Below are 8,750 nucleotides of genomic sequence, written 5' to 3'. Positions count from 1 at the left end.
GGCCCGCACTCGGTTTAAGGCTCTGGTGTCCCGTTTTTTTTCCTTTAATGTTTACTATTGTTGAGAGAGAGGGTGGGGGGAGGAGAGGACCCCAGGCAAGCTGTCAGCACAGAGCCCGAAGTGCGGCTCAAACTCTCGAACTTTGAGATCACAACCTGAGCTGGTCAGAGGGACAGTCAACCGACTGAGCCCCCCGGGCGCCCCATGGCCTTGAAATTCTTAATCGTTGTTGAACGAGGGCCCGTGTGTTCACTTTGCCTTGGGTACTAGGAACGGCCTCGCTGGCCCTGCTTCCTGCCCACGGGGCCTCCTGTGCCCTGAGATGCAGCTCAGGCTGTCGGAGCCTCTTTCGTGGAGCCCACAGCCAGCCCTCCAGCACCTGACATGTGACCCTTAGAAAACAAAATCCCATGGGGCGCCCGGTGGCTCAGGTGGCTAAGCATCCAACTCTTGATTTTGGCTCGGGTCACGGTCCCACGGTTCGTCAGATCGAGCCCCGCGTCGGGCTGTGCGCTGACGGTGCAGAGCCTGCTTGGGATTCTCTCTCTCCGTCTCTCTGTGCCGCCACTCCCCTGCTTGTGCTCGAGCTCGCTCTCTCTCAAAAATAAATATCTAAAAAAATTAATAAAGTTCCAGAAGGCAGTGACACAGTCTCATACATCAGCATGTTCCCAGAACTCACAACAGGTGCTCAAGATTTTTATTTTTTACTTTTTAATGTTTTTTATTTATTTTGACAGAGTGTGTGTGTGAGCGGGAGAGAGCCAGGGAGAGCAAGATAAAGAATCCCAAGCAGGCTCTGCGCCGACAGCGCGGAGCCCGCCATGGGGCTCGATCCCATCGGATGTGAGAGCATGACCTGAGGCAAAATCACGACTTGGCCACTTAACTGACTGAGCTGCCCAGGCACCCCAAGGTTTAGCACTCGCACTGCCTGCTGTGTGCCTGGCACAGCTCTGAGCCCTTTAAACTCCTAAGATGCTCTTGGAGGAAACGCTTAGAGATAGTATATGAGTCAGCTTTCTTTGTGCTGTGATATTGCTGTGTAACAAACAACCCCTGCTCTGGGTTGAATGTGTACCCATCCCCCAAATTCATATGTTGAGACCTAGCCCCTAATGTGAGAGTATAAGATGGAGGGGCCTCTGGGAGGTGACTAGGTTGACAGACACCCTTATAGGAGAGACCCTCAGAGAGGTCCCCCCATGGGAGGACACGGCCAGCTGTGAACCAGGAAGCAGGCCCTCACCAGACCCCGCACGTGCTGGTGCCTTGTCTCGGACTTCCCAACCGCCAGAACGGTGAGTGATACGTTTCCGTTGTCGGTAAGTCGTCAATCTATGGTTTTCTCTTCTAGCGGCACAAACAAACGGAGACACACACGCTCCCCAAATCAGTGGCTTGGACAGCAAGCGTCAGTGTCTCCCTCCCTGGTCTCTGGGTGGCTGTGGCTCTGCTGAGTGGCTGCGAGGGGCTGGGCTCTGTCAGGCCGCGGCCGGGTTCACATCGGCTGCGCGTGTCTCCTGCTGTGGCCAGCCACTGCCCCGGTGTGTGCGCGTGGGCGGCCTCTGGAGCACGCAGCGCGAGCCAGGGCACACAAGTGTATGCTCAGCGCCTGCTCGTGACCCGGGGCCTCGGGGGGGTTGGGCATGAGCCCCGAAGGCCGGCTCAGTCTCCGGGCCAGCAGGGAGCCCCCACACCTCCCTGGGCTCAGCTTGGAGGCCTCCAGCCCGCTCAGCAACCTGCTGTGGCTAATCATGGCTTCATCCAGGCTTTTAGTGCCCATGGCAACAGGCCGTGGGCTGTGAGCTGGAGCCTGGGCGGGAGGGGCTGCGCAGCCCCCGGGCACCGGCTCCCGCCTGCCTGCCGGGCGGGGGGGGGGGGGCCCTGGGGAGCACCAGGGAGGTCCCTCGCTCTCATGGGACCCAGGGTGTCCACACCAGTCCTGGGCTTTTGGCCTCTTGTAGCTGGAGACCTGATCCTCGGGAAGCCACCTGCTGAGTAAGGGGACCGGGACCTTTCCTGGTGGCATGTGCGCCTGAAGCTGCAGTAAACCCCAGGACGCGACTCACTGCCCAGCCCCAGGCTTTCTCTTCCTACAAGTGAGGGGCCAGGTGGAGGGGCCTGCTCAGTGCAAGCTCTCACTTGGGGGGCCGGGCACCCCACTGCAGCCCTAGCATCCCTCATAAGAGCTGTGAGAAAGAATGGGGGGAGTGGATCCGAGCAAGGACCCCACGTTGTGCTGTGTGATCTTAGAAAATCACTTGACCTCTCTGAACATTTTTCTCACCCAGAAAGAGGATAATAGGAGTGTCTGAGGATTAAGTAAAATAATCTGCGTGAAACCCCTGCGTGGTGCCTGCCATGTAATGAACACTAGTGTTAGTAACATGATCGGGCAGGTCACTGACCTCTCTGGGCCTCAGTTTCCTCATCTGAGGAATGGAGACAATGTCATAGGGACCTGAGGATTGTGTGACATTGAAGACATGAATATGGGGTGCACTGCAAACACCTGCCCCCCTCTTTTCGTTCTTAATATTTATTTTTGAGAGAGTGCAAGCAGGGGAGGGGCAGAGGGGGGACAGGATCCGAAGCAGGCTCTGCGCCGCCAGCACAGAGCCCGACGCGGGGCTCAGACTCACAAACCGTGAGATCATGGCCTGAGCCAACATCGGGCGCTCAACCGACAGAGCCCCCCAGGCGCCCCCTTCTTTCTTTATTTTGAGAGAGAGAGAGCATGCGTGTGCATGCATACACACACACACACACACACACACACACACACACACACACACCACCTTCCGGGCCCCTGTGCCTTTGGCTAGGAATGTTCTGGTCTACACAAGTGCTTCTCAAACCTGAGTGTGCTCTCAGCAGGGGTCTGGTTCAAATGCACATTATGTTTGGGGACGTCTGGGGTGGACTCTGCGATGGTGTGTCCCCACGGCGCAGCCTGAGTCCCAGCCTGTCCCCACACTCAGCTCCATTTGTCAACTGGGCGACCTTCAGCCAGTGACTTTGTTGCTTGGAGCCTCAGTCTCCTTGACCTTCAAGTGGGGGTAATAACTAGGTTTGGGGCATGTTTCAACGAATAGCACACCGAGCCGAGAATGATAACGTGTGGCCCAGGTTCCCAAAAGTCCTTCAGGAGGTGGGCAATATGCTGATGTTCACAAAGCTGTGTTTGAGAAGAGCCACCAGGCCCACCCGGGTGGCTACCACCTTGCGAAGTTGTTCAGTCCTGCGTGGACCTGAGCCTTCGTTGTGTAGCCGGGTCCTGGGGCTGCTCGAGCTCCTGGCTCCAAAGGTCCGGAACAGACCAAGTTCGGCCGCTCGTCGTTGACAAAATCCAGAGGCAGAGACGGGAAAGGGATTTATTTCACTGAGGCCGACGCTGGGAAGACAGCGGACCAGCGGCTCAGAGATTCTCCAACGTGCTGAAAATACTTCCAGTTTATCTACGGGAAGTGCGGGGCAAAGGTGGGTGGGTGCGTGCAGGTAGGCACTGAAGGTCAAATCCACACCTGTCTGGGGTCAGTCACGAGGGGGCTTGCAGACTGATGTGCTTATCGCTTGAGGGGACAGCTTTGTGTTCCCATCACAGGATGCTCTGCCCTCAGGGTCCTCTGCCTGAGCCGAAGACACGTTGGATGGAGGAACCCGAAGTAGCCAGCTGGATGGAGGTCAGGGGCGGCTCGCTCTGTCGGTGCAGCACGCGGCTCTCGATCTCAGGGTTGTTGAGTTTGAGCCCCATGTTCCGTGTAGAGATAACTTAAGAAATAAAATCTTTCTGGGGCACCTGGGTGGCTCAGCTGGTTGAGCGTCCGACTTCGGCTCAGGTCATGATCTCACGGTTCGTGGGTTCGAGCCCCGCGTCGGGCTCTGTGCTGACAGCTCAGAGCCTGGAGCTGCTTCGGATTCTGTGTCTCCCTCTCTCTCTGACCTTCTCCTGTTCACACTGTCTCTCTCTCTCTCTCAAAGATAAACATCTAAAAAAAACTGTTAAAAAAATCTTTGTTTATTTTGAGAGAGAGAGAGATCTTGCGTGCGCAAGGAGCAGAGAGAATCCCAAATAAGCTCCGCGCTGTCAGCACAGAGGCCGACACGGGGCTCGATCCCACGAACCACAAGATGATGGCCTAACCCAAAACTAAGAGTCAGACACTCAGGGGCGCCTGGGTGGTTCAGTCAGTTAAGCACACGACTCTTGATTTCGGCTCAGGTCATGGGCTCAGTTTGTGAGTTTGAGCCCCGCATGGGGCTCTGTGCTGACAGCTCAGAGCCTGCTTGGGATTCTCTTTCTTTCTCTCTCTCTTCCCCTCCCTCACTCGTGCTCTCTCTCTCTTCCCCCCTTCTTTCTCAAAAATTAAAAAAAGTCGGAGGCTCAACCTACTGAGCCACACAGGTGCCCCCAAAATAAAATTTTTAAAAAAACAAAAAACAATTTGAGGTCAGAGTGGAGGGAGCCCCAGTCCTCTTTCAATTAAAAGTGGGGGGTTGGAGGTATCTCTTTGGAGCCGGTCTAGAATGATGACTTCTTTGAACCCAAAGCATGGCTGCCTGATTCTCATCTCTTGCTTCTATTCTTCCCTAAATACATCCTGGGGGAAATGGATACTAATGTCTGTAGTTTATTTTTCATTTGCTTTTAATGGCGAAGTCGTGCGTACCGATTAAAACCAACAATAAAACGCTTTGTAAATGGCTCCCCCCAAAGTGCGCGTTGGCGGGGCGCAGAGCAGGCCTGGCGGTGCGTGGTGAACGGAGAGGAGACTGACCACCGAGAAGGCCCGTGACCCCTCCCCCTGGCGTGTCCCCCACCCCTGGCGTGTCCCCGAGACGTCCCCAGCTTCCAGGAGGCGAGGGAACGTTCCGGCCCATGACTAGGGGACTCGCGCTGTGTGCCTCCGGGAGGGGAGGCTGGGAGGGGAGAAAAGCGTGAAAACAGATGGAAATGTAATTTTTTAATGACAGCAGCAGATGGCAAAAAGACAAGAGTGTATTCGCACCATGTCGGAGCCATTTGAGAGCTCCCGGCTCAGCCGTGATGTGCGTGAGCCGCTGGCAGGAGGGCTCCCCCGCTAAATCCCGGAGGCCTGCGGGGAGGAGGAAGGTCGCGCCGGCCTCCGGGGAAGGCAGGGCGGCTGCTGCAGGGCTTTCCTGGTCCCTGGCAGGCACCGAGCTCCGCTTGCAGCCAGTTCTGCTCTTGGGGGCCCCCCGGTGCTGCCCTAGGCCAGGCCGCTGCCACGGCTCACCTGGGCTTCCCTTCTTGGCCTCCGGGTGAGCCTCTCCCGCTGGACCGCACCCCGCGCCCACACCCGCTGCGCCGCCTGGAGCTCTGTCCTAAAGTGTGAATCTATCCGTGTCACGCCCCCACCTACATCCCTCAGGGGGCCCCTCCTTGAGCTCAGGGTCCTGTTCCCGGCTCCCCCAGGAGGCCCCCGGGGAGCTGGCCCCTGCCCGTCGCGGGCTGTCCTGCCGAAGGCTGAGCCACCTGCTGAGCGTGAGCGGGGCCACTCTGAGCACCGCTGGGTCCTCCGCCTCAAGCCCCACGTGGCTCCACTGCGGGCCGGAAGGCCATGCTATCACCCCCGCCCTGGGGCCCCTGGAGGGGTGACGCCCCCCCCACATGGGAGCCATGGCTCTCCGGCTCCCGGGCCACAGCTTAGGGAAGCCGTCCCGCCCTGTTAACCAGGCCCCTGCTCCGCGCTCGATAACGACTTGTTTCAGCTGAGACAAGGGAAGGAAGGTGTTTTCCACTGTGCATTTCCCTTTTGCAGCTGTGACTAATTCTAGCCCCCCGCTGAGATGGGTGACACCAGCTGTGAGTCACGGCCTCCCCTAGGCTGCTCCCGGAGGCCACAGGAAGGAGTCAGCTTATCAGCTCAGTGACCCTTAGCCTCAACCCTGCCCCACGGTCGTGAGTCCTTTGGTCCAGGTGTGGCCTGGACATGGGGCAGGCGGCGCCTCCCCGGCCTCCTCCGCTCCGCACTACGATTCCTCACGGCGCCGTGCTGGTCCCCTCCCTATCAGACAGTCGCTCCCACGTGGCGGGGACTCAGACCTCAAGGTAAATTAATCAAGGACTGAACGAACAATCTGTGCAGACGCCCCACGGGGCGTCCCAAACACGCTCAGCCCAAGAATCGCCGGTGGGGGCGCATCGGTGGGCGCAGGCCTGCCTGGCCCTTGGGAGGACCCCAGGCCCGAGTCGGTGGCTCATGCTGCACATGTTTCCACCTGGGGCTCGGTGGCTGCCCTCGTGGATGGCACAGCTCCAGGACACTTCTGTCGCGGCAGGAAGGCCCGCTGCCTTAAGGTCCGAAGTCCAAGATGCGGACTCATGTTCCGAGTGCCGTTTTCTGCTGGGCTGAATGAGGCGACGGGTTCAGTTTCAAGAGTGTTTAGGGGCGCNGTGTTTAGACGCCTGGCAGAGCCCTAAAGAAGAGGGTTCCGAGGCTGGGGCTTGAATTCATGATCCCCGAAACACAGAGTCACATGTTCCACCAGCTGAACCAGCCAGGCGCCCCGAGATTTCTTTAGATAATCTTTTCTAAGAAGAGCTTTAGATTTACAGAAAAGTTGCAAAAATACTACAGAGGATTCCCACAGAGTGTCCACCTAGTTTCCCCTGCCCTAAATCTTACCTACTCTGGTCCCTTTGTCAAAATTAATGAACCAATTTTGAGACACTATGACTTTTTAGGTGCAAGATTTATTTCCAGTTAGTGAATGTACAGTGTTTATTGGTTTCAGGAGGTTCAACACTTCCGTACAACCCGGTGCTCGTCGGAACAGGTGCCCNCCTCTCTCTCTGCCCCTCCCCTGCTCGCACTCTGTCTCTCTCTCTCTCTCTCTCTCTCAAAAAGAAATAAACGTTAAAAAAAGAAAAAAGAGCCTGTTTCTTGGCTTGCCTCTCTTTTTCTCCTTTCTTCGTTTGTTTTATTTCTTAAATTCTACATATGAGTGAAATCATATGGTATTTGTCTTTCACTTTTCTCTTTCACTTATTACCATTATACTCTGTAGCTCCATCCACGTCATTGCAAATGGCAGGATCGCATTCTTTTTTTATGGCTCAGTAATATTCCGTGGTATATATGCCACGTCTTCCTTATTTCATCAGTTGATGGACACTTGGGCTGCATAGTTTGGCTCTTACAGATAAGGCTGCAATAAACATAGGGATGCACGTATCTTTTTGAATTAGTGTTTTCGTATTCTTTGGATATGTACCCAGCAGTAGAGTTACTGGATCAGATGGTAATTCTATTTTTAATTTTTGAGGACCCTCCACACTGTTTTCCAGAGCGGCTGCACCAGTTTGCCTTCCCACCAGCAGTGCCAGAGGGTCCCCCTTTCTCCACATCCTCACTAACACCTGTTGTTTCCTGGTACACTATTATTAACTAAAGTCCATTCCTTATTCACATTTTTAAAAATGTTTTTATTTTATTTTTGAGAGAGAGACAGAGCATGAGCAGGGGAGGGGCAGAGAGAGGGGGAGACACAGAATCTGAAACAGGCTCCAGGCTTTGAGCTGTCGGCCCAGAGCCTGATGCAGGGCTCGAACTCACAGACCATGAGATCATGACCTGAGTTGAAGTCAGACGCTTAACTGACTGAGCCCCCCAGGCGCCCCTCCTTTTTCACATTTGATCAGGTTTTCCCCCATGTCCTTTTTCTGTTCCAGGACCCCAAGTGACATTTCGTTATGTCTCCTTAGGCTTCTCCAGGCTGCGACAGTTTTTTAGACTCTGTTTTTGATGAAATGACAGTTTATTTTTTAAATGTTTATTTGTTTTTGAGAGAGAGACAGAGTGCAAACCGGGGAGGGGCAGAGAGAGGGAGACGCAGAATCAGAAGCAGCTCCAGGCTCCGAGCCGTCAGCCAGAGCCCAATGTGGGGCTTGAACCCACGAACCATGAGATCATGACCTGAGCCGAAGTCAGACGCTTAACCGACTCAGCCCCCCAGGCGCCCCTGTTCCTGGCTTTTTCTCATGTGGCATAGTGTTTTCAAGGTTCATCCACGTTGTAGAGAAATCAGCTCCTCGTTCCTGTTTGTGGCTGAATAATAGTCCACAGTCTATACAGACTGTTTTCTTTCTCCATCCCTCAGCTGATGGACTTTTGCGTGGTTTCCCCCTCTTAGCTGTTGTGAGTCATGCTTCCAGGGATGGAAAGACATTTAACAGCCCCTCAGGTGACCCCAACGCACGCTCCTGTTTGAGACTCCAGGACGTCATCGTTTTGCAGTGTGCAACGCTGCCCACCGTCTCATCTTGTTCCGTCAGCAGCCCGGCGAGGTAAGGAGCAGCCCTGCCCCCATTCTACAGACAAGGACAAGGAGTCTCAGGTGATGTGGACCCCGGGCTCCGCCAGCTTTTCCACTCGTCCCACCGTGCGTGACGGTCTCTCCGAACCCCGGCTTTGCCGCCAGCTCTTTTCCTTTGCTCTTTTACAGGCTGTGAAAATCAGGGAGGGAAGGCTCGCCAACTGTGGAACACAAATATTTGCCAGTCAAGAAAACATTCCCCTATCAGTCAAAACCCAGACAAGCTGGCACACACTCTCTGCAGATGCCCGAGGGAGCTTCTATTTCAGGACGGACCAGGTGGCTTGCCGCTTCCCCCACTTCCCCAAACGTCCCCGGGTCCATCTCATTCCTACCTCGTCTGCAGGTGAAGAGACTGAGGTTCAAAGTAGTCACTTGCCTTCAGTCGCACAGCATCCAAAGGGAACTTT

At 55.4% G+C, this 8,750-nt stretch overlaps 1 protein-coding gene across 2 annotated transcripts in view; it reads right to left on the bottom strand.

Moving 5' to 3' along the window:
• The window catches only part of COX4I1 (cytochrome c oxidase subunit 4I1), a 110,839-nt gene that overhangs the window by 73,844 nt on the left and 28,245 nt on the right, over positions 1-8,750 (bottom strand). The window lies entirely within an intron of this gene.

The sequence above is a fragment of the Crocuta crocuta genome, unplaced genomic scaffold (assembly GCF_008692635.1).
Source record: "Crocuta crocuta isolate KB4526 unplaced genomic scaffold, BGI_CrCroc_1.0 scaffold61, whole genome shotgun sequence".
Lineage (NCBI taxonomy): Eukaryota > Metazoa > Chordata > Mammalia > Carnivora > Hyaenidae > Crocuta > Crocuta crocuta.
The sequence above is the reverse complement of the archived record's forward strand: the minus strand, read 5'-3'. Positions and strand labels throughout refer to the sequence as shown.